Raw genomic sequence first — 27646 nt, forward strand, 5'->3', positions numbered from 1 at the left:
AACTCATCACGGCAGGTATAGGACCAATGTACTGTCTAGTTATGCGAAATATTTGTGGGTAAGGCTAGATAGCAAGTTTGGCTTCTCGAGGCACTTCCGAACATTCTACGAAATGACTGCGCATACTCTCCGCAACGTGCCGCCTCAGTATGCGGCTGGACTATCAACATCAAGAGCACTCCTTAAAACCTTCGGGGAGTGTCTTTATTGATAAGTACTGTAGGAAAGTATACAAGGACATTATTTTTGAGTCAAATCCATGGCTGCAAGGGGCAATTACTTCTATTAGTATATATCTCTACAGAATGTGGAAGGTTGAAACCACCTGCCTTTACTTTGGAGATATAGAGAAGTACGCACAAATTCTTTGCAAGCGACCATTTCACTTTTAGTGTAATATAGTTTGGTAAACTATTGTCCGTCATCTCTTTTCAATTATGGTTTAGGGAAAAGCCGACTCCGATGTTGTGACTCAGTGTTCAGTCGCGTTCTTCAACACTAATGACATAAGAGGATAATTGTGGTAAGCTTTGGACTACTTGTGGTCTTTTGAGACACAGTAATCTTTAAATTCGATTTCAGATGTAGTTTTTAAACTATGCAAGGGCTATTTCCAGAACCCACTTTGCAATTACTTTGTGACTGTTTCAATATTATAATGAAACTAATCTGATATATCTCTAAATTTCCATCGGTATTCTTTCGGGACTGTATCACGATAGTTTCGCATTTGCTTCCTTCATAGTTTCAGAACTATATTAGGATGGTTTGAAGTAGCATACTAGGGATATTTCATCATTTCGTGATTGATTTAAGGATTGTATCGAGCTCATTTTGTGATTATTAGAAATACTAAGGATCTATCTTCGGAACATTTCAGAATTATTTATGTTATAATTTTGAATTTTTTTTCGGAAATATTTTAAGGACTTTTTCGATACTTTTTAGGTGTCACATCAGGACTATATTTCAGATTGCTTTCAAAATTGTGTGTGGAGTAATTTTGAGGGGAGTGTCTTTATTGATAAGTAACTTGTCGCAATACAATGCAATCCCGCAGTACTGTAGGAAAGTAGACCAGGACATTATTTTGAGTCAGATCCATGGAATGGGGAAAGTTGAAACCACCTGCCTTTACTTTGGAGATATAGAGAGAAGTACGCACGAATTCTTTGCAAACGGCCATTTCACTTGACAATGACGTATTAGTAGCAGATATATTTGGTGAATTATTTAGGGCAGTGTCATCCATACAATATCCTGCGGAATTAGCAGATGACAGCTTTACTAAAAGTAAAGATTCTTCCTTAGCCAATTGACTTGAAAGTAGCGATTAAGCTTATGTTATTCTGATTTCCGAAGTAACAAAAAAAACATTCACTGGATGATCGGTCATATGTATCTCGCTTTTTCACGAATATTTCATCTAAGGTCTTCAAAATTCCCAGACTTGTCGACGAAAACCCGCATACAAAGATTTATGGTACGGTTAAATCGGTTGATTGGGTCGCCCAGTGAATTCCATCAAAATAAGAGATTAAGCGACCAGGATTTCCTGGCTTGTTTGAGAATATTTCTGAACTTTTCTCAAATAATCTTTTTGAATTCCATCAAAATAAGAGATTAAGCGACCAGGATTTCCTGGCTTGTTTGAGAATATTTCTGAACTTTTCTCAAATAATCTTTTTTCGGGGGGAGTGGATCAGGCACCCATTTGATCTGAAAATCTAGTTTATGGTGGGTTAACGTAAATTCAATACATAGCAATCTTTATGACTAGGTTCGGTTTTGGGATATAAATAAAGATAGGAAAAGGATAACGATTAGAAGAAGGATGAGGATTTGGATAAAGACAAGGATAAGGATAGTGATAAGGGCAAGGAAAATATAAGGATAAGGCTAAGAATAAGGATAAGGACAAGTAAAATGATAAGGATAGGGATAAAGATAGGATAAGGATAAGAACAAGGAAAATATAAAGATAAGGATGAGGACAATGTAAGTAGAAGGTTAAGGATAAGGTTAAGGATATGGATAAGGATAAGGATGAGGACAGTGATAAGGATAAGGATAAGAATAAGGATAAAGATATGGCTAATGTTAAGGATACGGATGAGGATATGGATATGGATAAGGATAAGGATAATGATAAGGATAAGGATCAGGATAAGGACAATGATAAGGACAAAGATAAGGATAAGGATAAAGATAAGGATAAGGATAAAGATAAAGATAAGGATAAGAATAAGAATAAGAATAAGAATAAGAATAAAAAAAAGAATAAGAATAAGGGTAAGTATAAGGATAAGGATAAGTTAGGTGCAAATTAATGTTAAGATCAAACAGGCATGAGTATAAATCGAAACAACAATCATATCAAATTTGGCTACATACATACCTCTTGAAGATATATAAATTTCACGATAATTCAAATATTATCTTCTGCTTAGCTGGTTGAGGAGCACAGTATGGCGTGTATGTAACTTTTGCTGTTGTGTGCGTTGTTATTGTTTATTTTCACTTTATTTGTTTTTTCACTTTATTTGTTTTTTCACTTTTTTTGTGTTTCTGCACGGTCAAAGATCAGATATGTAGGTATGTTTATATGTACTGAAGTTTATGTTGTATGTATTTTATGTTCGCACTTCACTCTCAAAAAAATTTGAATTCGCGACGAGGTAAAAGATTTACACACAAATACCGGTAGCAGCTAAAACAAACACTTGTTGCTCTGCTCTCGGAAAGCAGCCGTTATCTTGATTTGTGTATGTGGTAAATATGTAAAAAAAAATTTTTTTTTACATCAAATCTCATTCATCTCACATGTGTTTGATGTCACTTAGTTTCCAGATTTTTTATTTGTTTAGTTGATTGCTTTTTTATTATATTTTTATTCACTATAGAAAACTTATCTTGATTTATTCAGAGATACAAATTATGAATATTTAGTTAAATCTTTATTTGAGGCACATTTGTTCCCACTTTAGTTGGGCAGCACTTGTTAAATTTTTTTTATAAATACTTTATTTTTGTTAAAAAATTGCTTTATCAATCTCTGTGTAATTGAAAATCAATCTTTATTGTTTATAATTGATGTTGTTTTTATTTTTATTTATTGATTATATATAGTTTTTTCTCTGTATATTTGCTCTCCCTTAAGCTTCAAATTTTATTTAAATTTACTGCTCGTGTGCGCTCTTTCGTATTTGAGCTTTAATAATTTATTATTCTTTTGTTGTGTTGTGGTTTTTTTCTATATCACATTCATATCTGTAGCTTCACAAAATATGAGAATACAATTGTTTGCTTCTCTTTGTTTTCGTTTTATATTTAGTTGTTTTTATTGTATCACAATCTGTATGAATTATCTCATACTACAAAACAGCACACATGTATGTATATTAGGGTGGGTCGATTTGTATGGACGAAAGTTAACCGATATCGCGCCTTCGATTTTTCGATAGGATTTGGGCTCAGGAAAGAAAAGTGGTAATAGTGTAGTTAAGGGGTCGACTGCCAATACCCTACCAAAAACGTCTTGACATCAGTATTAATAATCCGAAGGCGGAAAATAAAAATATTAACTCGTTCGAAAGATATTAACGAAACACCGAAAAACGACCCGCGGGTACCTCCGAAACCGGGGGTGGGATCCATAGTATTTTTGCGTAGAACAACTTTATGAGTTTGCGGCCTTCGGCCGCGCTTATAAAAAATAACCCTGGACTACGCCATGCCAAGTTCGGGTGTGTGGTATATGATGCACAATTTTTTTTATGGGTACAACACAACAACCACATGAAAATCGCCAACTTCAACTGCAAATATCTCTGGACAGAGATCAAATTTTTCTTATCCGCCTTCGGATTATTGTTCTCGAGATTAATACGCGTCTTTTGACACCTCGATATTTTTGGTAGCGTATTAGCAGTCGACCCCTCAACTAGACTTTTACCAAAAAAGTTATACGCATACCCAAAAAAAATAATTTTTGAGCCTGCGAAATTTCATTTTTTTGATTTTGATTTTTAAGGTTTTTTTAATGACCTACTAAAAAAATTGTCATATGTATACCCTGTATGACCCAAAAAAAAACGTTTAAAAAAAACATCGCCAACGTTTTTAGCGGACATTTTTGAGTCGGATAGGGTATACATGAAAATTTTACAATCAAGTGGAAATTTTTATAGTAGGCCATGAAAAAACTTTAAAAATCAAACTCGAAGAAAGTAAAAAAAAAAATGAAATTTCGCAGGATCGAAAATTATTTTTTTGGGTATACGTAGTGAAACTTTTTTTCCTGAGCCCAAATCCTATGGAGACATCGATGGCGCGATATCGGTTAATAAATCGACCCAGTCTAATGTATATACATAAATGGGTAATTTTACAGCAAGTGGATTGAAGCGAACTTTTTTGGTTGATTTAAGTAATTTTTACACCTACATGCAAAGTTTCAACAAATGAAAAAAATCTCCTTCTTTGCGTCTCCTATCGGCGATTTTTTATAGGTTGCTTTCTATTCTTGTATATATTATGTATTTCAAATATGAGCAAAATCGGACCACAAATACGATTTTTGTGAATATCTCGATCCTTGCGCCACCTAGCGGCGATTTTTTTCTTATTATTGTATTGCCATTGGGTTCTGAACTATATTCCAAGTTTTAAGCTTGCAGCTTATCGGGAGGTTACTTAAATTTCAATTACAAAATTCGTTCACAACGGCCATGCAGCCGTGCAGCATGTCAAGTCAACCTAAATAAAACCGTTTAATAATAAATAAGCAGCTTTTCAGGAAGGTTGTTCGTGAAAAGTCTACACCCTTAGAGATATATGCGAACGAGCCAATAGAGATTATAAAAGCAGCGCAAGCTGAGGAATAATCAATCAGTTTGATTTTAACACGCCTTTAGTGAAGTACGTGAGTATTGTATTTGTGAAGTACTACTACGGTAGAGTTGTAAATAAAGGAATACTGAATATTTGAATTATTTGTTCGACAGTTCAGCGATTTGAACGATAGCAGAAGGTGCAAAATAATCAGAGTTTCCAAAAAATCGTTAGGGTATTGATATAACAATCATCCAATATTAATACCATTGTCAATAGGTTCCTTTCATTTGATATCAAAATCATAAAAACACACTTTTAATACATATTTGGTTTACATTTCGAGAACGAGTTGGGATAGCATACATCACATGTTGTGGGTCTCAAGACCATAGTAACACAGTGGTTCAAAATAAATCCTTAACTGTTAGTTGAACTCTGGTAAATACGTCGGTGAAAGCTGAACTGAATTCTATGTAATGATTTCTGAATGAGTGATACCCACAAACATACAGAGAGAAGCAGACAAAGATTCTAAAAGCTGTACATCTAAGTTCAGTGGGTTTAGAAATTACCCTTCAAATAAATTTTTCTTAAATATCTTTGATATACAGACATCCTCAACTCCTCCGGCATCCTTCTTCTTTATATGGAACTGTAATTCATCGGGCGAGCGTAAGTGGTTCGTAGAAGCGGAAGGGCACAAAGGGCGGTTGGTTATAGGCGCAGATGCATATGTACATGACAATGCGTGGAGAGAAGGCGATACAAATGATAGAGGTGAGTCTATATTTTGTTACATTCTGCAAAGCGATTTGCAAAAAGTCAACATGGGTAGTGTCCCGAAAAATGTTGGTCCAACATCGGGCAATGTTCTTGATATTACTTTGAGCACTAAACTTGTTGTAAGACGTATGATTGAAGAGTACTTGATAGGTCGTCTTTCTCAGACCCTGAGTATAATAGATTCAGCATCCCCCTAAAAAGGTTAGAGAAGGAACCTTTAGAAACGGACTGGAGCAATTCCAGGAACAATTAGAAACAAAACTGTGACAACGCGAAGAGTGGCCGCTATTGAAAATCTGTAGAAATCGAATAACTTCCTATCGAAGACGTTTATGACTGCGTAGAAAAGAGACGATTCAGAGGAAAATCATGATGGAACAAAGACCTGAGTCCTCTTTGAGGACATGTCAAGTAAACGTTCAAGCTGGCAAAAGTCGCGGAAAGCGAAGCCTGCAGGGACGAGTGCGGAGATCTGTTGAGGAATTTGTGTACGAACATCGAGTGCTTCAACGAAACAGCGCAGTTGAGGGAAGTCCTACCTAAAGGAAATTAGCCCAGGGACTAATAAAGAAAGAGAACGGGGATCGTAACGTAGTAGTGAAGGGTTCCTTGAAGCGCTTCTCGACGCATATTTTCTATCGGGAGCAGAAAACAAAGTTCAAATCACGGAGTGGGCAGTGCGCGGCGTGGTGGCTGCAGCCAAGATCGAATGGGCGGTGAAGACTTTTTAAGGCCCCCAGCGGGTTAGGGAGTTAGAATATACCCGCGGTAGGTATGCCTGTCGTAAGAGGCGGCTAAAATACCAGATTCAAGGGGTTGTGTAGCGCAACTTTTTCAGGTTGCCAGCGCAATATATAGCTTCTCCAAATCTTGCCAACCTCACCATTTACTGCTCCGAGCCTTTGTGAAGCTGATAGGTATGTACACCTATAAAGTCCAACATGGGTGACCAAAGTCAAGTCGGCAGACTTTTTATCTGAATATAAGCTCAATACATTTTTAGTTAAGAAAGAACGTTTTTGACGAAATGCTTGAATAGTGAGTTCCACAAAATTATGGCTTTAAATGGGCAGTCGGAATTAAGTGATTTTTCGTCAAAGGCCAATTCAGCGAAACCGCTACAATTGTCCATTCAAGTTTAGCCAAAATGGTCATTACACACCATGCGCCGATTTCACTTGGAATCACTCATATTGTTAATTTACTCATATTGCACTTTACTTACAATTATTTTTACACAAATTTGATTTGAAGAGAATTAGAAATTCACTTAGCACTTTGTATTAGAAATTTGTTATTGTAAATCACCGGCCGCCGTTATCACCGTATTGTAGCCGCAACCGATAACAACAATATTTGATTGGTTGATGAGTAATGATGATTTGTATATCCGTATGTATGTTTGTATGTATCTGTATATCAATGTGTTTGTATTTATAAACTAGAAATATTTGATTAGATTTTTTTTATTTTAACATTTACCGATTTTTGAAGTCTATAAATTATTATTAATCACAAATACAGATACAGATATGTTTTTTTGTCATATTAATTGTTCAAAATTCAAACACTTGTACATAGAATTAAGTACAAAATTCACACAATTTAGCGTTCTTCCGTTACTCCAAAAAGTTCAAATCACAAACGATGTCCGCAGGTTGACTAGTTGCCGTTGCTTTTGCTTCTGTTTTTCGGTTTTTCATCACAGCTCTGGCCGGCTCTATAAACATTGCTCACTAGTTATTTTTTTCAACTCCCGAATTCCCTACAACTAGGCGCTAAGTGTAGGCTATTATCTCTCTTATTCTATTATTTATATTTTATATACATATGTATATATGTACATTGGTGGATCTCGGGGGGAGGCCACGGGGGCACGTGCCTCCCCCTCCCGACCGGACTTTTTTGACTATTGAGATTTTATCAGAGTACATATTTTGTGGAAATGCACTCGAAAAAATTTCCACGGCGACACGTTTAGTGTTGTTGAGATTTCATTAGAATACAGATTTCCCGTATATGCTACGACGACACGTGCCCCCCTCGTTGGCTGGGAAAACATTTCCCATTCGTATTCACCAAGATCAGTGTCAAAAATTAATTTTTTTTAAGCATTTGGTACAGGACCTAAATAATTGATTAAATTTGCAAACATTTTTCACATTGCTAAATTTTAAAATCAAACTCCACACTATTGGAAATTTTGGGTAAGCTTTTATCCAGGGATGCACCTTAACGTTAAGCTAATCGTTTATCAAAAAATTTCCACCGTTTCCGTTGAAACACTTCGAAATACTATCGATAAAGAAATTATCAAGATAAATTGTATCTCGAAACGAAAAGCTTTCGTTAACGTTAAAAACGTTAACAAAAACGTGATACTTTATGTTTAAATTGTGCTGGCAATGCTATAGCCATGGTGAAGCCGTAAGATGGTAACAACGAGCGCACATACACACACAAACTCCATATAATTTGTTTGTGTAATTCGTTGGTGGTAATGTCAAAAACACTCTGAGAAATGTTCGTACTGTCAAAATTCATGAGAAAAGTTGCAATCAGCTTGGCTATTGCTTTCACCTTTAATGACTCCGCCATCAATCAGCTTTGCCAGTATAGTTTGAAATTAATAATGAACATAAACGATTTGATTCCGTTTTGATATGGCAGAAAACGAAACGAAATCATTTCGTTAATTTGACGTTTTTAACGTTAATAAACGAAACGAAATGACTTTGTTTCGTTTATTAACGTTAATTATCGTAACGAAATGATATCGGTTCGTTGGTTAAGCATGCCTGCTTTTATCTAAATCAACTACCTCAGCAACGGTAATAGCTAGAGCTTTAAAACTTTCAATAAATAGTAAATGTTAAAAAAACGGTTCCGAAGACTATAATTTTTCAAAGCTTAGCTTAAAAAACTTAAATCTTTTACCAGTTCAAGACGTTGAGATCTTGAATTTTAAAGTGTTAAAAAAGCAGCTTCAGTGGTATTTGAGGCAATATGACCGAATTTATATTTCTTTACAAATTGTTTATTGGTTTCAAGGAATTTTTGCAAAGTGATTTAAAATTCACATATTTTCCACTAACCAAAAAAATCTAGTTAATTAAAAGTTTTAAAACTAAGTAGGGGGCTAAGATACTTGGCTTGGATATCATAAGTGGTTTCAGGCTCTGGATAAGGGACTGATATCAGTCTTAGACCGGCCATAGTGACGAATGTCACGCGTGATTAGTTATCACGTCCTGCACGAGGTGCCCCTGCTTCTACTGATAATGGCGGATCTAGAGAGGACAACTCGATAAAACCCGCACCCCTTGAGTCATTGTGCCGAGCTCAGGGGAGGGAGAGTCAAGATCGGTACACAACGGTGACGAACTGGACTTTTTAAGGACTTTGATTTCACTTTACATTTTGACTTGATGACATTGGGCTGGTAGGTGCGGTATTCTGCCACTTTAGTAGGTCGGGGTGAAACCCTACCAAAATGGCTGGTAGGCTAATGCTGCACCTGCCCACGTCCCGTTAAAACCGTGGCGGGCCTCAAGGTACGTTCCGGCTCCGTCGCCGTTAAGTTGGTGGTGTAGGTGCGGTTGAAGATTTTCCCGCTTCGCGTCCGGTCTGGCTCTGAACGCATTACTCATAAGGTAATGCGTCAACCCTCGCGTGGCCTCCCTGCGTAGCATAGATAACCACGAGATCGTTAAAGGGCGACTACACAATCGGCTCCGGATAGCGGCCTTGAGGGGGGACTTTTTTAGAATGGACAATACTAATACGAATCCGCCAAGGATGGGGTGCGGAAGAAGAGCGCTTTTGATGGAAATCCGTCAAATCAATCTTCAGCACTCTAAGGCGGCTTCCGCAAATTTGTTGCTCTGCCTTGAAAAAGGCGGAGTGGATATAGTCCTTGTCCAGGAGCCGTGGCTGAGTAGTAACGGCAGTAAGATTTCTGGATTAAGGACTGGAAAATTCAACACCTTGGTGCATGCGGAGGCAAGTAGGCCTAGATCCTGTGTGCTTGTTAAAAAAGAGATTAAAGCTTTTATTCTCTCTAATTTCAGCAATGCTGACGTAACCACGGTCTGCCTCGAGCGAGGAAGTAATGAAATGTGGGTGGTCTCAGCGTACATGCCCCACGGGGACGTAGTGGGACCACCACCTGCGATACTGGGTGAAATCACCGCTGAAGCAAGGCGGAGAGGTGTTGGCGTGATCATCGGTGCCGATGCAAATGCCCATCATAGCATTTGGGGAAGCTCGGATACCAACACTAGAGGTGAGTCTTTATTTACTTTTATTGTAGATGAGGGACTTTGTATATGTAATAGGGGGAATGACCCGACTTTTATTACTGCGTTAAGGGAGGAGGTCCTGGACCTCACCCTGGTTAGTAGAGAATTGGAAGGTCGGATATCTGGATGGAGGGTTCTCAACGAGCACTCCTTCTCTGATCACCGATATATTCAGTTCTCAGTGAACGAAGAACGTCCCGGTAAAATATCTTTTAGGAACCCTAAAAGTACTAACTGGGACTTGTATTGTAGGAAGCTGGGAGAGCTACTGCCTGCGGTGCCTATCATTAGTTCGGGCCTGTCCGAATCTGAGATAGACGTTCTGGTGGAAAACTTCACCTCGGCAAGCAATAGCGCCTTTCAGCTGTCCTGCCCATTGAAAACTTACAGGGGGAAGGGCAAGCCGCCCTGGTGGTCGGATTCTCTTGACGACCTAAGAGCGTCCAGTCGGCGGCTCTTCAACAGAGCCAGGAGGAGTAAATTACCCTCGGACTGGGAGCTCTATAAGGTGAGTCTGGGGATTTATAAATATGAAATAAGGATAGCCAAGCGAGATGCATGGCGAAGCTTCTGCGAAAACGTAGAAGGCTGCAATGAATCCGCGAGATTTAGAAAAATACTCTCTAGGAACCCCGCTCCTCTGGGGTATCTGAGAGATGATGGTGGGGACTGGTCGATGAGTAGCGAGGAGTCCCTAAGGCTTTTACTGGACAATCATTTTCCCGATGTCCGAGTTGCGCAGGGATCTTCGCCTGCATGGTCGGCGGTCGTTGGCCATGCAGAAGTGCCTGCCATTCCAATACGGGAAAGTCAGATAACCTGGGCTATAGGGTCGTTCAAGCCCTATAAGTCTCCGGGCCCGGATGGAATCATTCCTGCGCAGCTTCAAAGGTCTTTGGGGATTTCCTGCCGCTGGTTGGCCATCATATATACTAACTGCCTCAGGCTTAACTATATCCCGAAGTCTTGGCACACGGTTAGGGTTATTTTCATTCCGAAGGCCGGCAGAAGCTCTCATGTATCACCTAAGGATTTCAGGCCAATCAGTCTCTCGTCGTTTCTTCTTAAGACGTTTGAGCGGTTGATTGACCTGTACCTACGGGAAAGGATACCTCGGGGGTTACTGTCGGCTTCACAACATGCGTACTGCAAGGGCAGATCGACGGAAACGGCTCTCCATTCGATTGTAAAGCAAATAGAGGGGTCCCTAGAACACAAAGAGTATGCTCTGGGTGCCTTTCTAGACATCGAGGGAGCTTTTAACAATGTCTTACCGGGGTCAATCGAAAGAGCTCTGGTGGGTTTAGGAGTCGAGGCGGCTCTGGTTGAATTTATTAGCAAACTTCTATGCGGCAGAATTGTCGCAGCGGAGTGGGGAGGGGCCATAATTAAGAGGAAGGTGTGCAGGGGCACGCCACAGGGGGGTGTCCTATCTCCTCTCCTCTGGGTTGTGGTAGTCAACGAGCTTCTTGTGGAGCTGGAAGCCAATGGTTGTCGGGTGGTTGCCTATGCAGATGACCTCGCTATCCTAGTCAGAGGCAAATTTCTGGGCGCCCTGCGCGATGTTCTTCAGGGCTACCTGGATACTGTGGCTAGGTGGGCTGAATCATGTGGATTGGCGGTCAACCCGGGAAAAACGGAATTGGTCCTTTTCACAAGAAGATATAAGGTGCCCGATTTCAGAACTCCCTCGATTGCAGGGGTACCGTTGGTACTTTCTGATAGGGTTAAATATTTGGGGATTGTTTTGGACAAGAAACTGTCCTGGAGACCCAATGCGGAAGATCGGGCCAGGAAGGCCGCCATTGCCTTGTACTGCTGCAGAGGAGCTATCGGAAAGAGATGGGGACTCTCGCCAAGAATAGTACACTGGCTTTATGAGATGGTGGTCAAACCGATTCTGCTATATGGGGTGCTGGTCTGGTGGAAAGCACTGGACACGGCGAGCACCTCCAAAATGTTAGTGTCAGTGCAACGGACGGCGCTGATCGGTATCAGTGGCGCTCTCAGAACAACGCCTACCTTGGCACTGAACGTAATGCTGAACATATACCCAGTTGATATTGCGGGAAAGGCGGCCGCGGCAAGGTCGTTGGTCAGGCTTCGTGATATGGGATATAGACTTTCTGACCGCGGACACTCTAGCCTTCTTACCAGTTTCGACTTCATCCCGGACAGAACGGACTACTGTATGCCGATAACAGCTCCCTATACAACCTTCACCCCAGTTATTCCAGAGAGAGAGGATTGGGGAAGAGGAATTATCTGGGGCATGGGACCGGTTAACTTGTTCACGGATGGGTCAAAGCTGGATGGAAAGGTTGGTGGGGGGGGGTCTTTTGTCAAGAGCTAAATTTAAGCCGCAAGTTTAAGTTGGCTGATCACTGCAGTGTATTCCAAGCGGAAATTGCTGCGATTAAGGATGCGGTGGATGGAATGCTATCCAGTGCTACCACGGTTAGGGAATTTAACATCTACTCTGATAGCCAATCGGCTATCAAGGCCTTGAGCTCAACTACAGTGCGATCGAGGGTGGTCTGGGAGTGCCTGACCTCGCTTGCGATTGCATCGAATTATTTTACAATTAAGATTATCTGGGTCCCGGGCCATAGTGATATCCCGGGTAACTGTCAAGCGGATCTCTTAGCCCGCATCGGTACAACTGAACCGGATGAAGATGGCTGTAGGGACTTCGGGATCCCGCTGGCCACCTGTGGATTGCTCCTCCATAGCTGGGCCTCGAATCAGCTCAGCAAACGTTGGGCGGATACCACGTCTTGCAGGGTAGCAAGATCTTTCTGGCCGAAAGTGGATGGCAGGAGGTCTGCTGAAATAATTGGGTTCACTAAGGCTCACCTATCAATGGTCATTGGGGTTTTGACAGGGCACTGTCCCATGGGTATCCATGCGGTACGTCTCAATATACTGGAAACTCCATCCTGCTGCAGCTGTATGGAGGATGATGAGGTGGAATCACCAAATCACTTTATGCTTGATTGTCCAGCTTTTGCCAGAATTAGGCGAAAGTACTTCGGTCGCGACTCACTTGGATCTCCCGAGGATATATCCAAAGTTGAGATCGGTATCATTCGGAGCTTTATCGTTGCTACCCAACGATTCTCTAAGTAGCTGGATCTAGGTCACCGTTATTTTTGGTGTATGTGGTATCACAACGGACCTTCGTGTTGTCCAAGTGAGCTATCCTTATCAGGGCAGCTACCACCTAACCTATCCTATCCTATCCTAAGTAGGAAATAACGTTTTGACTCGCCTAATTTTGCGGTTTTTATCCGTTTTTTTTTAATTGTAAACAATAACTCAAATAAATCAAAATTATAATCCTTATAGATTTTGAAATTCTACAGAAATATCTATGTTTAATGAAAATTTCTCTTGTGAACTGTATATTTATATACATATGTACATAATTTTTTTTTTTATGTACATAATATTCGAATTTAATTTTAAGGAAATGTACTTTTTAAATTTATTTTCACACTTCTAAATAATTTTAACACAGAAAATTTGAGTTATAAACAACACTTCGAAAATTACAAACCAAAGATATTGATATAGTTTCTGCAGTTAAGCTTATTGATATGACCAGATCAAGTTTACAGAGACAACGTGAAACTAGCACTGACTCTTTTAAAAAACTTTTCAACCAGGCTAATGTCATCGCGAATGAGATTGGTGCAGAAATCACCGTCCCCAGAATCACCAGGCGTCAAAATAATCGACCAAACATTCAGACGCAGTCAGTTGAGGATTGTTACCGAGTTGCAGTATATATTCCTTTTCTAGACTATATTATAAACGAAATGTCATCCAGGTTTCCTAACGCCTCCATGCAAAGAATTGGGCAATTGCAAAAGTTGCTGTCCCAAAACTTCAGCGATGAAGATTTGGAGAATATTTTACAAGGCGCTGAAGTATATAAAGAAGATCTTCCTTGTTTTCAAGCTTTGAAGGGTGAATTAAAAATTTGGAAAGAAATGACAGAAAATATCCCAGGTTCGACAGCAGAAACCTACAAACGAGCAACGGCGTTGCCAAATATTAGAACTCTTTGTCAATTGCTGTATACGTTTCCAGTGACTACCAGCACTGTCGAGCGCTCTTCCTCCACCTTGCGCCGATTAAAGTCATATCTTTGCAACAGGATGACAGAAGAGCGTTTGAATGGATTAGCTTTAATGCATATCAATGAAGACATTGCGGGAAAAATGGACCCTAATGAAGTGCTGGACAATTTCAGCAGGAAATATAAAAGAAAAAAGTCTTTACTGTACACATAATTTTTAATTATTTTGACACTTTTATACGCCTTCCTATATATTTATGAAAACAAATATTTATATAAGTTCTTGTTAACCTTTTTGCGGGTTCGTTCTGTGTGCGCATCCCAAAAAAAATCCTGGATCCTCCCCTGTATATGTACATACATTCGGTTGACCACAGGAGCGAGCGAGAAATGTGTTCAGTGATCAGCGTCGTTAGATTTTAGATAGCCAACGTTTAAATGCAACTGAATTATATTTACCAGTGAATTTATTTTGCTGGATAACGACGTTTTTGGGTATAGGTAAGATCTTAATTATTTTTGCGTGATTCAATGCTAAAACTAATAATTCAGTATATTCAATGATTTCTTTGCTGGTTGTGATCAGTAAAAAGTATCTGGCCAAAATACCACACGATTTCTTTTAGCTAAAAAAAAACACAATTTAATAAAAGAATTTTAAAATAAATTAAATTAAATAAAAATAAAATAAAAATTTAATATTATAATATTAAATTAAGTAAAAAATAATAAATATTAAATTAAATAAAATAAAAAAATAAAATAACATAAAATGAACAAAAATAAAAAAAAAACGTTAAATAGAAAAAAGTAAAAAAAAAAGTTATATGAAATAAAATTTAAAAAAGAAATAAAATAAACTAAAATAACATCAAATAAAATAAAATTAAATTAAATAGATTTTTAATCGATGAGTAATCGTTTGTTATCGAAACTTTTGAACTTGTCATCGAAAAATTATCGACATCTTAGCAATATGTTATCGGATTGTTACCAATTTCTTATCGGAGTGTTTTCGAAAAGTTATCGATTTGTTATCAAAAAATTATCGATTACTTACCGAAGATTTATTGACATATTATAAAAAGGATATCAATTTGTTTTAGGAAACTTAAAGATTTACTATAGGAATATTATCAGTTTTTTATTGGCATGTTATCGATTTTTTATTGACGACTTATCGGCTTGCTATGACTTTAAAATAAAATCGATAACAAATGTGTAACCCTTCTATGTCAAGCAAATAAGAAATCAATAAGAAGCCAATGAGTTGACAATAACAAGCCGATTACAAACCGATGTGTACGATAATTATTCGTTATCGGTAATAAACCGATCATAAAACCATATAATTTGTTACCAATAAGAAGCCGACGAAGCTCTTCTGAAAAAGACCGGAATTTCTGTTGTGGGTTAACTTCAACGCCTGGGCGAGCTCTAGTTAAGTTAATAGATAAAGTTTCCTGAGAATACCTGTACGTTTACAAATCGAATTTCACCAATAATTGGTACTCATGCCTTTTTCAGAAAGCGCTTTTCGACGGTCACCTTAATGTGTAGATAAATATGAGTACCTACAAAAAATGGAACTGTTGTTAGAGAGCTAGGGAGAGCCCATACATTCAGACATACTCGTTCTCCTACTCACCGTGCATTCTATTAGCCGATAACATTGTTGTTTGGCAAGATAGGCAACGAAATGAGTGAGAGTAGGCAGAGTTTATTGTTTAACTGCTTGACATTTGTTTTCTTCTATTACCAGCCCTCAGTCAGATTCACGCTGACAAAGTGGCTTACATGTTTCTCTGATAACGTCATAATTGATAAAATAAAAGTACCAACATACATACATACTGCATACATTGATTTGTAAAGCTATTATTTGTATAGCAAGCTAGTCGCTTTGGTGATCATACAGAGAGCGTATGAATATATGTACCGATTTGGTGGGATTAACAAAGTTGCGCTGAGTAGCGTGGGAAAACGTTTAAATGATTTTGCTAAAGTTGCTTCTAAATAAAATAATTCAAAAACATTTTTTAAGTTAAACGGTTTTATTGAAAACAATACTTACATTAAGTAATAATAATATAAAAGCTAGAAAATAATTAGGTAGGTCCCAGGTACTAGTGATCACACTCCTCACCAATATAGGGCGTTGACCAGACAATTACATAAAAGCGTTGGACGCATAAAATTTCTATTGATAGTCATAAGTAAGACCAACTGAACCTTAATAAGGTTCTGCTATGCCTCACAATTTTGGAAATTTCATGAAGTCAAGCTAAATAAAACCGTTTCAAAAAAACCGTTTCAATCTATCTGTTAAAACCTTTGTGTATTTTTTTTTTTTTTTTTTTGTAAATCTCACTTAGTTTTGGGAATTTTTTTGCTTAAGTTATTTTAATTAATACCGGCTTAAAACTCGCGTTAAAGTTGGCTGCAATTTTATCTTGCCACTTTGGTCGATAAAATACAATTTTGCTGCTAAAATTAGCTTAAGCGGCGAAAGTGTAAGTGTTAAGCTTTGGTGAACTTTAAGTGAAGCTTAACCACCAAATCAAAAACACGGCGTTAAAGACCGTTAAGTGTGTTGAAAAAAAAAAAACAAACAAAATAACTATGCCATGAGCATGTAACGGTTTCTCAATTTCGGTTCACTGCCCGACAATCGTAAGCACATCTAATGCCCCTATTACCGTTTACAACTCAACTTAGTTGCGTTGTAATTAAAACAACTCAACTTTAAGACAACTCAACTCCTGTTTGGTATTACGAATTGCAACTTATTTCAGTTGAAATTGAATTGAGTTGCCAACTTCAGAAAGTGATGATTTGACAGATAAATAAACAGCTGATCAATTTGTGCCAGAAATTTAAGCATTTTCAAATGTGATTTTTTTATTAATATTATATGAAATCTATTTTATAATGACAAAAATGTTGGTGATTGACATTTCGCGAATACGGAAAACATTCGCGTGATCATTCCAATCCCTTGGAACTACCAAGCACCAAGTAAGAAAATGTTTAAGTGACAAACAAATAATGAGTTTCATATGAAGTTATTTTGCAGATTTGAAAGGAAGCATTTTACTCAGTACTAAACAAAATTAAGGACCATTTCCGCATAGTCGTTCGTATTTTAAAATTATGCGCCATACTCCGATTCCTTGCTGACGGCAGCTATCAAATATGATGTGGAAATGATTTTGGTGTTGGACTGGTTTTAGATATTATTGAGGAGAATATTTGTGTGAAGTAGATTAAAACCCCAACAGAAAAAACTGTATTTTACTCAAATAGGATTCCCAGGAGTAGCGATAAGTATCAATGGGACTCGCATATTTATTTCACCTATTTTGGCTGCATCCGAACTGCGGCCAGCCTCGTCCAACTAAAGTCAAAAAGTTATTCAATGTAATTCGTTTAAACGTTGTTTTTTCTAGAAATGTGTACAAAATTGTTGATTATTGTTTGATTAAAAAAGGTTTAACTACCGGCTTTAAATGTTTTGCTTTTTTTTGGTAACGTTTTATAAGCCCGTGCACCATCTAACTCTTATCAAAGGTGATATCAAAAGACGGGTTTCCATCTCCGTTTTTAGGATTCGAGAGCGGAAATTAAAAATTTTATTTCTTTTGAAAGATATTTACAAAGGCCCACAAAATGGCCCGAGAGGGTACGAAATATGAGGCCCGTTCCACAGTTTTTTTTGCACAGAACATCTTTCTGCGTTGGCGGCCTTGGGCCGCGATCCGTAAAAATAACTCTGGTTGGGTCCAACACCTTTCTGCATAGCTGTGTACAAAAAATCTGGCAAAATACAACAACCACATGAAATTAGATTTTATTAGAAATAAAATTTTTACTTTTTGTGGTAATTCTTTACGACAGCATGACACTGCTAATACGTGTCCAAAAATATCGAGAGAGGTATTAAACGATGCGTCTTGGCATCAGTATTAATAATCCGAAGGCGGAAAATAAAAATTTTAACTCCTTCAAAAGATATTAAACAAAAACCGAAAAAAGACAACAACATTACAACAACCACAAGAAAATCGCCAACTTCAACTACAAATATCTCCGGACAAGAGATAAAATGTTTCTTTTCCGCTTTCAGATTATTGTTCTCGAGATTAATACGCGTCTCGATATTTTTGGACGCGTATTAGCAGTGCCATGCTGTCGCAAAGAATTACAATTTTTGTTTTCGGATTCTTATGCCCCTATTACCGTTTACAACTCAACTCTGGTTGGGTTGAAATTTCGCAATTTGGTATTACAGATTACAACTCAACATGTCAAAAAAATTTCGGTTGAGTTGTCTAGTCTTACAACTTTTTGTGGCATTGCCGTTTACAACCTTGTGTTGGTGTAGTTGTCAAAGACGTCAAAATCTTACAACTGCTTACTAGCAGTTGTCTCATGCAATTTTTCAGTCGTTTTGAAAAAATGTTACGTTTTAGGAGACGGTTTACCACCTAATTTTTAACAAAAATGTTCAAAGTTGGTATCAAAAGACGTTTCGACCTCCGATTTAAAAGAATCCGACAACAAAAATTGTAATTCTTTGCGACAGCATGACACTGGTAATACGCATCCAAAATTATTGAGAGAGGTGTCAAAACACGCGTATTTATCTCGAGAACAAGAAAAGAAACATTTTATCTCTGTCCGGAGATATTTGCAGTTGAAGTTGGCGATTTTCATGTGGTTGTTGTAATGTTGGTGTCTTTTTTCGGTTTTTGTTTAATATCTTTTGAACGAGTTAAAACTTTAATTTTCTGCCTTTGGATTATTAATACTGATGTCAAGACGCATCGTTTAATACCTCTCTGGATATTTTTGGACACGTATTAGCAGTGTCATGCTGTCGTAAAGAATTACCACAAAAATTAAAAATTTTATTTCTAATAAAATCTAATTTCATGTGGTTGTATTTTGCCAGATTTTTTGTACACAGCAATGCAGAAAGGTGTTGAACCCAACCAGAGTTATTTTTACGAATCGCGGCCAAATGCCGCCAACGCAGAAAGATGTTCTGTGCAAAAAAACTGTGGAACGGGCCTCATATTTCGGACCCTCTCGGGCCATTTTGTGGGTCTTTGTAAATATCTTTCGAAAGAAATAAAATTTTTAATTTCCGCTTTCGAATCCTGAAAACGGAGATGGAAACCCGTCTTTTGATACCACCTTTGATAAGAGTTAGATGGTGCACGGGCTTATAAAACGTTACCAAAAAAAAGCAAAAAATTTAAAGCCGGTAGTTAAACCTTTTTTAATCAAAAAACAATCAACAATTTTGTACACATTTCTAGAAAAAACAACGTTTAAACGAATTACATTGAATAACTTTTTGATTTTATGTAGCGACATTCCATAGTTGGACGAGGCTGGCCGCAGTTCGGATGCAGCCAAAATAGGTGAAATTATGCGAGTCCCATTGATACTTATCACTACTCCTGGGAATCCTATTTGAGTAAAATACAATTTTTTCTGTTTGGGTTTTAATCTACTTCGCACAAGTACGCTCCTCAATAATATCTAAAACCAGTCCAACACCAAAATCATTTCCACATCATATTTGATAGCTGCCGTCAGCAAGGAATCGGAGTATGGCGCATAATTTTAAAATACGAACGCGTATGCGGAAATGGTCCTTAATTTTGTTTAGTACTTAGTAAAATGCTTCCTTTCAAATCTGCAAAATAACTTCATATGAAACTCATTATTTGTCACTTAAACATTTTCTTACTTGGTGCTTGGTAGTTCCAAGGGATTGGAATGATCACGCGAATGTTTTCCGTATTCGCGACATGTCAATCACCAACATTTTTGTCATTATAAAATAGATTTCATATAATATTAATAAAAAAATCACATTTGAAAATGCTTAAATTTCTGCCACAAATTGATCAGCTGTTTATTTATCTGTCAAATCATCACTTTCTGAAGTTGGCAAATCAATTCAATTTCAACTGAAATAAGTTGTAATTCGTAATACCAAACAGGAGTTGAGTTGTCTTAAAGTTGAGTTGTTTTAATTACAACCCAACTAAGTTGAGTTGTAAACGGTAATAGGGGCATTAAATCGGAGGTCGAAACGTGTCTTTTGATATCAACTTTGAACATCTTTGTTAAAAATTAGGTGGTGAACCGTCTTCTAAAACGTAACATTTTTTCAAAACAACTGCAAAATTGCATGAGACAACTGCTAGTAAGCAGTTGTAAGATTTTGACGTCTTTGACAACTACACCAACACAAGGTTGTAAACGGCAATGCCACAAAAAGTTGTAAGACTAGACAACTCAACCGAAATTTTTTTTGACAGGTTGAGTTGTAATCTGTAATACCAAATTGCGAAATTTCAACTCAACCAGAGTTGAGTTGTAAACGGTAATAGGGGCATAAACCTTTTTCAGGTTACGTTCAAGAAAGTAACAGTTGAAGTTCAGACAACTACAAATGAAGTTTAAAATGTTCAACTGAAATTCAGAAAATTACAATTGAAGTTCAAAAAATTCCTATTATAGTTTAGAAAATTTAATTTGAAGTTCAAAACTGAAAAGAACAAAACGCCCTGTCCTATATGCTTGTAGGAAAATTATACGAGAAAAATGTATGAAATTTAATTCAAACAATCCGATATGTGTTTTGTCCTGCCTTCATGTAATGGAAATTGTTGAAATCGTTCCATTAAAACTCGTATTATTTTATCGTAATTTTTTTGTATGTTAATTATATAACAGTTCAATTCGAATTTGATTCAGATAAAAAAGAAATAATAAGAAAAGTATGCAAAAAAAGGACTTTGAATATTTCGAAGTTCCAACAGATAATAAGCCAGAAAAGAGAATATAAAATCTTTTTCTTCTTGAGGTTTTACCGCCCTTATAAATATGTCGCATTGAGCTCATGCGCAAATCGGTAACCATGGAAACTCCCATGTATGTACGGCATTATGTACCTCCTTTTACTTCACACACTTCTTTGTACACTATATAGTCCTGTAATTTTGTATTATTCCTCTCAGCATAATAAAAAGTCTAGGGCGTAAGGGTAATAAAAAGAGGGCCCGTAGGTATCGTATTATACGATCACGTATGAAAAATCATTTTCACTCAAACGATATACGAAAGTGTTAAACTATTTATTAAAATGATAATAAATTGTGGATCCAATGTGTGCGTATTATCCTTAGCTCAAATACGTCAGTAATCCGATTCATCATTTTCGAGCTTCAGATTTACAAAATTGATTTAGATTTAAAAAATTGATTTCGTTCACGGATCATAAAACACATATACGAGCCCAGTTTTCTGAAAAACTTGGAAATCCTAAATGAAATATTGAGCTTTGTGGAATTTAAAATATAAGATCTCTTCAGGAAGCAATGAAAGACTTCAAACGAAACACAACAAATTAACGAACTTGTGTTAGTCCCCACGCAAAGGTTAAATTCCTAGTAATGTTTAAGCCTACTTGTCGACATTAATAAATAAAATTTCATAGTTTTTATTGAATTCTCAAAAGCAAATACCCAATAACGAATTACAACATTTTTAAGGCTTGGGAAAATGTTAATTCTTAATTGGATTTGTAGCGTTGTTTACTATTCGAGACCTAATGTATTTGCAAACTCTTCTGGAGGACTTATGCCCGGTTTTTCAGTTCGATTTTAAACTACAGCTAAAGTTGACTAGAGTCTAACCCTGCCACTTTTTGGTGTATGTGGTATCACAACGGACCTTCGTGTTGTCCAAGTGAGCTATCCTTATCAGGGCAGCTACCACCTAACCTATCCTATCCTAACCCTGCCACTTCATCCGCTTAAGCTGAGATGAGCAGCAAAATTTTATGTTATCGATCAAAGTGGCAAGGTTAAACTCTATTCAACTTTAACTGTAGTTTAAACTCACACTGAAAAACCGGGAATTATTGTCTATTTGAAAGGGTAAGTTTAGTTTGAACTGGGTGGTTCGCAAGCACCTCTCATAAATTAAGTGTGTTCGTAATGATACCATAAGTTTTCTAGAAATCCAAACTGAAAAAACCAATCAGAAACCAAAACATATTTATGATCTCAACACATACTCGTTACAGCCCCGATCTCAGTTTATGACTTTTCTTATTAGTTTATCATGTGCAACTTTTGCTTGCTGTGTTTGCAAAAAAACGCCATTAATTTATTTAATGCATAATTATTTATTTAGGTGACATACCTACCCGGTGGTCAAAACAATGACATTTGCATACTAAATGAATTCAACCTATCTATTAAATATTTTATCCTAACGAACCGCATATATACTTAAGCAGGTATGTATGTATGTGTATACAGGGTGATCTAAAATTGCGTTAACATACTTCGCACAATTATTTCTGAGACCAACACGAAAAAAGTATTAGACACGTTCTTTGAGTTCAATACAAATTCTTCTTGCAATCGGTGATCAAAGTTCTCATGTCAGTCGATTGCCATTAATCATATAACACGTTTTATTGTAAACTGATTCATCTCAAAATTTTGATTATTTTTTTAGAGATTAGACAAACCAAAATAACCAACTGACGAGATTATACTGATATTTATAGAATATTCAAAAATACCAAACTAGCCTTTTAATCTCATTGTTATAAAGGAACTCTATGAAAAAAACTTTACGTTTTTCCAAAAAAAATTTAGATTTGGATTACTTCTGTTTAGAATAAAACGTCCGATATCTCGATCGATTGTTAGCATATCTATCTTTCATTTTTTAAATATTTTTTGCGATAGATATTTCACTAAACCTCAAAATTTCAAACCCCTACCTTTCCAGAAAGTTGCATAAAATATCACCAAAAGATTTCAAATCTCGTTTAAACTTTGTTATCGGCTCGACCCGTGCGCATCCCAGCGAAATTTTTATCTTTCTTTGTGGCATTGTCCCAGTCCGCTAATTTTGTGTGATGCTTCAAATTTATAGCTCAATGGAATGTTTCTGGTATCTTGATCGCAAGATTTCCTCGTCTGGTAAGAAACTTTAAATATCTCACCTGAGGAGCCACCCATCGGAATGGCTCCACTTATTTAATGCACGGTCATCGGTTTCTCAACTAGAAATGAGATATAATATTTGTAGCTCAATTAGAAGTATGTCGAAAATTGGTAGCAAGATTCCATCCGATCCCTACAATTGATCCATGCGCCACCTAGCGGATTTTTTTCTCCTTTTGTTGCATAGCCACGGCGATAAGATCTATGTGGAATGTTCATGTTTATATCTCAATGGGAAGTGACTTAAAAATCGATTACAACCTTGTACACTCCCTGATTGGAGTTTCTAAATATCTCTCCATATTTTGATACCTTCCTTATTTCGATGAACATATTATCCCAAATGTTACATTGTGATAGGGCTTTAAAGTATTTTCAAGTCTCTAGTTCTCTGCGAAGTGTGGTGGCAGCGTGCTCCGCCTACCACACCGGAGATCATAGGTTCACGACCCGGACAAAGCAACATCACAATTTTAAAAACAAGTTTCTTTGAACAGAAGTAAGTTTTTCTAAGCGGGGTCACTCCTCGGCAGTAATTTGGCAAGCAATCCGATTGTATTTCTGCCATGAAAAGCTTCTCAGTGAAAACGCATCTGCCTTGCAGATGCCTTTCGGAGTCGGCATAAAACATGTAGGTCCCGTCCCGCCAAGTTGTAGGAAAAATTAAAAGGAGCACGAGGAGAAGAGAAGCTCGGCCTAAAATTTCTTCGGGGGTTATGGCCCTCTACATATTTTTTTTTTAGACTATTTAATTATCGTGGGCCACTTTTCGGAAATCTTTCTGTTTTTTGTTTGTCGCGGTGTCCGCATTAAAGTTCCAGGTGTCAAGTTTCTAGCTCAATGAGAAGTTGCTTAAAAATCGTCACAAGATTCCACATGCTTTTCCAAAGATATCTAAATATCTCGAACCCTCACCCCTGTTGGAAGAACTTTGTATTCGAAATAATTAATTTTAATAAAACTTTAAGCTTTGTCCACAGTTTCAAGTTCCTTGCTCACCGGTAAGTTAATTAAAACTCGATTGCAAAATTTCCAAATTGGGGCGAGTTTTTAAAATTTCATAAGTTCTGCCTTACCTACCGACAGTTTGTCCCCTCATCTGTCTTCGGGTTCTGAAGTATGTTACAAGTTTCCAGTTCCAGCGCCATGCAAAGTTATCCAAAATCCATTGCCTTATTTCCCATTTTTACCTCAGAGTTCGCGAACAAACATCAAACGGCCCTAAACGGAGTCGAATTATTTATTGGACAACGACCTCGTAAGAGCATAGTGTGTTAGATACCAAGTATAGCGGTGACTGTATTTATGATTTTTTTTTTTTTTTAATGGAGTTTGCAATGCTATTTGAGCGCATACTCTTTAATACTCTATTTGATTGTATACTCTTTAACTTAAGTGCATTTTCAATTCGAATATTTTAATTTTAACAAACTTTTTTCTAATGAATTGCTAAATCTGACAGGAGGATAAAAGAAATGTCAAAACTACTTGAAACAACTTTTTTAGGATAATAAATATAAAAGTATTTTTCTTGAGCTTTTTCTTATGATGTGGATAACGCTCTTTACATGGGCGAAGTATGCAGACATAACTTTGGGTCACCCTGTATATATAAGTTGCTCAAAATAGCACAACTAAAGGTCCGATCACATAAGATTTTCGATGCGGCGTCGTGCGTTGACAGATGAGTTGATGGCATGCGTTTAAGTTAACTCACTTTAGATGTAGCTATGCATGATGTGATAACCAGTCAAATTAAGGCCTATAAAATGATTGCATGTCAACTTACCATTGTCTCTCTCTCTCTTATATCTTTATGGTAACAAAATAAAACGCACATTCTATACATATGTATAGGTATATACACATTTGGGATTACATTTTATTTCATTAGTTTTTTGTTTAAATTTTTTTTTAGTTTCTATATTCCCATTTACTTTAGCTTAAATTGTTGTATTTTTGACATATCTATGTATGAGTAAATACTACAGCATGTATAATATTTGAATTCAAATTCTATATACTTTTTCAATAGCAAAAAATCAATAAAATATGATTACTAATAAAACCTTACTTTATTGAAACTAAATTAACTAATTCATATATATATATATATAAAGAAATTTATAATCAATAGTGGTGTTAAGTATCAAGCGAATATACTCGTACATGAGTCAGTTTTGAGTTGATTGATTTGAGCGTTTAAAAAATTGTTATGTTTGCATATTAATCAAAGAAAGAAAGTTTCTAAACAAAGTTATGATAGGAAATGCAGCTGAATAAATACATTCACACATAAGTACAACTAGTTCTAATTTTAAAATAGAATCAATATGGCTGAAAGATTGAATATATATTAATGTAAGCAGAAGTTATAGCTAAAAAATTTTCCGGACACACCCTAATATGATATTTTTTGAGTAATGCTCGTCTTTCGAAATTTCACGGACTGTCTTTCACATATTTCAAGTTAAAGCCAAATATTACTTTTCTAAGGCAAAAAATAACAGTAAAACCCGAAACTACAATTTTTGGGTCTCGAAAAGCTCTAATGAAGACCCAGTCGCATAGATTTGATAACACTCAATTACCACCCAAACCTGAAAAAAAGTTTCAGAAATTTTTTTGGATGGATATATTTAGAAGTGCAATATAGTTCGGGATATAGAAATCGGCATGTACGGGCAGGCAGTATTCCGAAAAGGCTAAACTAATTATCATGAAATTCGGTAAGCGCCTGAAAATTTGGTTCACTTTAATCTGTAGCATATTAATAACCAGTACTGATTATTACCACGCCCCCATATACGAAATGGCTTTTATTCCTTATAACTGCGAGGCTATTCGGTTTCAATTAAATATATTGTGACGAATATTAGTAACACTAAGTGATATTCACATCACTAGTTTGATGCTAAGTAAATGAAGCCACAACAACAATAAAGCAAGCAGTCACTTGTATCTACATAAACGAATCAATCATTATGTCCCGCAGCGGAGAGAGACGCACAAACACATGCATATATCTGAGATACTCCCGAAAGTATGCAATCATTTGTGCAAGTAAAAAATAAATAAATGTAAGGCGCGATAACCTCCGAAGAGATCTAAGGCCGAGCTTCTATTCCAATTTGCGTCGTGCTCCTCTTGATTTCCCTACAAATTGGCCGGATGGGACCTACATGATTTTATGCCGACTCCGAACGGCATCTGCAAGGCAGATGAGTTTTCACTGAGAGCTTTTCATGGCGGAGCGCTTGCCAAACACTGCCGAGGGGCGACCCCGCTTAGAAAAAATATCTAGTAATTGAAAAACCTTATTTCTAAAAATTTTTGATGTTGCTTTGCCCGGGGTTTGAACCCAGGGCATCCGGTGTGGTAGGCGGAGCACGCTACCATTACACCACGGTGGCCGCCATTTGTGCAAGTATCACTCACATATACAAGCGCATGGGCTTTGCGAGAAGCTATAAAATCGTGCATCTATAGTTATAGCTGGTGAAATCGAAGAGTATAAAAGAGCGCAATCTGAGCAATCAGCAATGAGTTTGACTTAAACACGCTATCTGTCGAAAAGTAGTAGTATTGTGAAGTACTTGAATAAAGGCCATTTTGCATTATTGAATAGTGGAGTTATTTATTCAACAGTTTAGTGATTCGAACGTTAGAAGAAGGTTGCAAATAAGAGGAATTTCAGTAAATACGGTACAATATGCTTATAACAGATTAAGTTGTATGCAGATTCGAAAGTGTGGGCGGTGTAACACCCCATTCTGTTTTTTGCTTATTTTAAACCACTTAGAAAGGAGAGGGATATCATAATGGAAAGTGAATGTTGAAGGGATAGGATAGTAAGCCGTAGGGGGTAGAGAGATGTAAGGGACCGGGAAGCCTTATACGATATAAGTATTAGTGGAGGATGAGTTCATGAAAATTGTCGAAATTATTTCAAAGTGGAGATTTTTTAAAATGAAGGTCAACACTTTGAGCTGTGTTTATAGGTAGCTTATGCGTGATTCAATAAACAAGGGATATAAGGGGAAGAGCGAGAGGGGCGAAGAAGATAAAAGAGAGGAGGGTGGAAAATGAGGGGAAATGCAAGGAAAACCAAAAAATGGGGCAAAAGAATACGCGGATGAAGAGATAAGAACGGATAAAGGGAAAGGTTGAAGAGAAAGAGAGGGAGATATAAGAAGCGAGCGGTGGTCAAGGAAGAAGGGAAATTGGAGGAATAAGGAATGGATTAAAAAAACAGTTAGGGGACGAGGAAAAGAAACGAACAAAGGAAAAAGAGAGTGGGAGAAGATTTCAGGAGGAAGGGAGGTGGTAAGGGGACTGGGAAGGGAATAATGAAGGTAGTGGGTCAGGAGGCTCGAAAGGGAGAAATAAGGAGAGAGCATGAGCAAAAAACACAACGAACAGAAAGAGAACGGATAAGTCGAAATAAAAGAGAGCAGCGGTGGAAGAAGAGTAAAATTGGAAATGGAAATAAAGAGATAGAAAAAAGGGAGAAAGAAAGACCGTCGAAGTGAAGAAGAAGGGAAAGGAAGACCCAAAAGAAGCTGGAAAGAGCGAGGCAAAGAGTGAGATAAAGA

At 37.1% G+C, this 27646-nt stretch overlaps 1 protein-coding gene across 10 annotated transcripts in view; it reads right to left on the reverse strand.

The window, feature by feature from the left end:
• cnc (cap-n-collar) overlaps positions 1-7313 on the reverse strand; it is a 332362-nt gene extending 325049 nt beyond the window's left edge. For 2 of the 10 annotated variants that reach the window (XM_067762116.1, XM_067762109.1), the window contains exons 1-2: positions 6845-7313; positions 2399-3374 (exon numbers count right to left, since the gene is read on the reverse strand). The gene's annotated coding sequence lies outside the window, so the exon portion shown is untranslated. The remainder of the gene's footprint in view (positions 1-2398; positions 3375-6844) is intronic. The other 8 variants (XM_067762112.1, XM_067762111.1, XM_067762118.1 and 5 more) reach the window with 8 other exon arrangements.
• Positions 7314-27646: the final 20333 nt, after the last annotated feature.

Source organism: Eurosta solidaginis, chromosome 1 (genome assembly GCF_040869045.1).
Source record: "Eurosta solidaginis isolate ZX-2024a chromosome 1, ASM4086904v1, whole genome shotgun sequence".
Classification (NCBI taxonomy): Eukaryota; Metazoa; Arthropoda; class Insecta; order Diptera; family Tephritidae; genus Eurosta; species Eurosta solidaginis.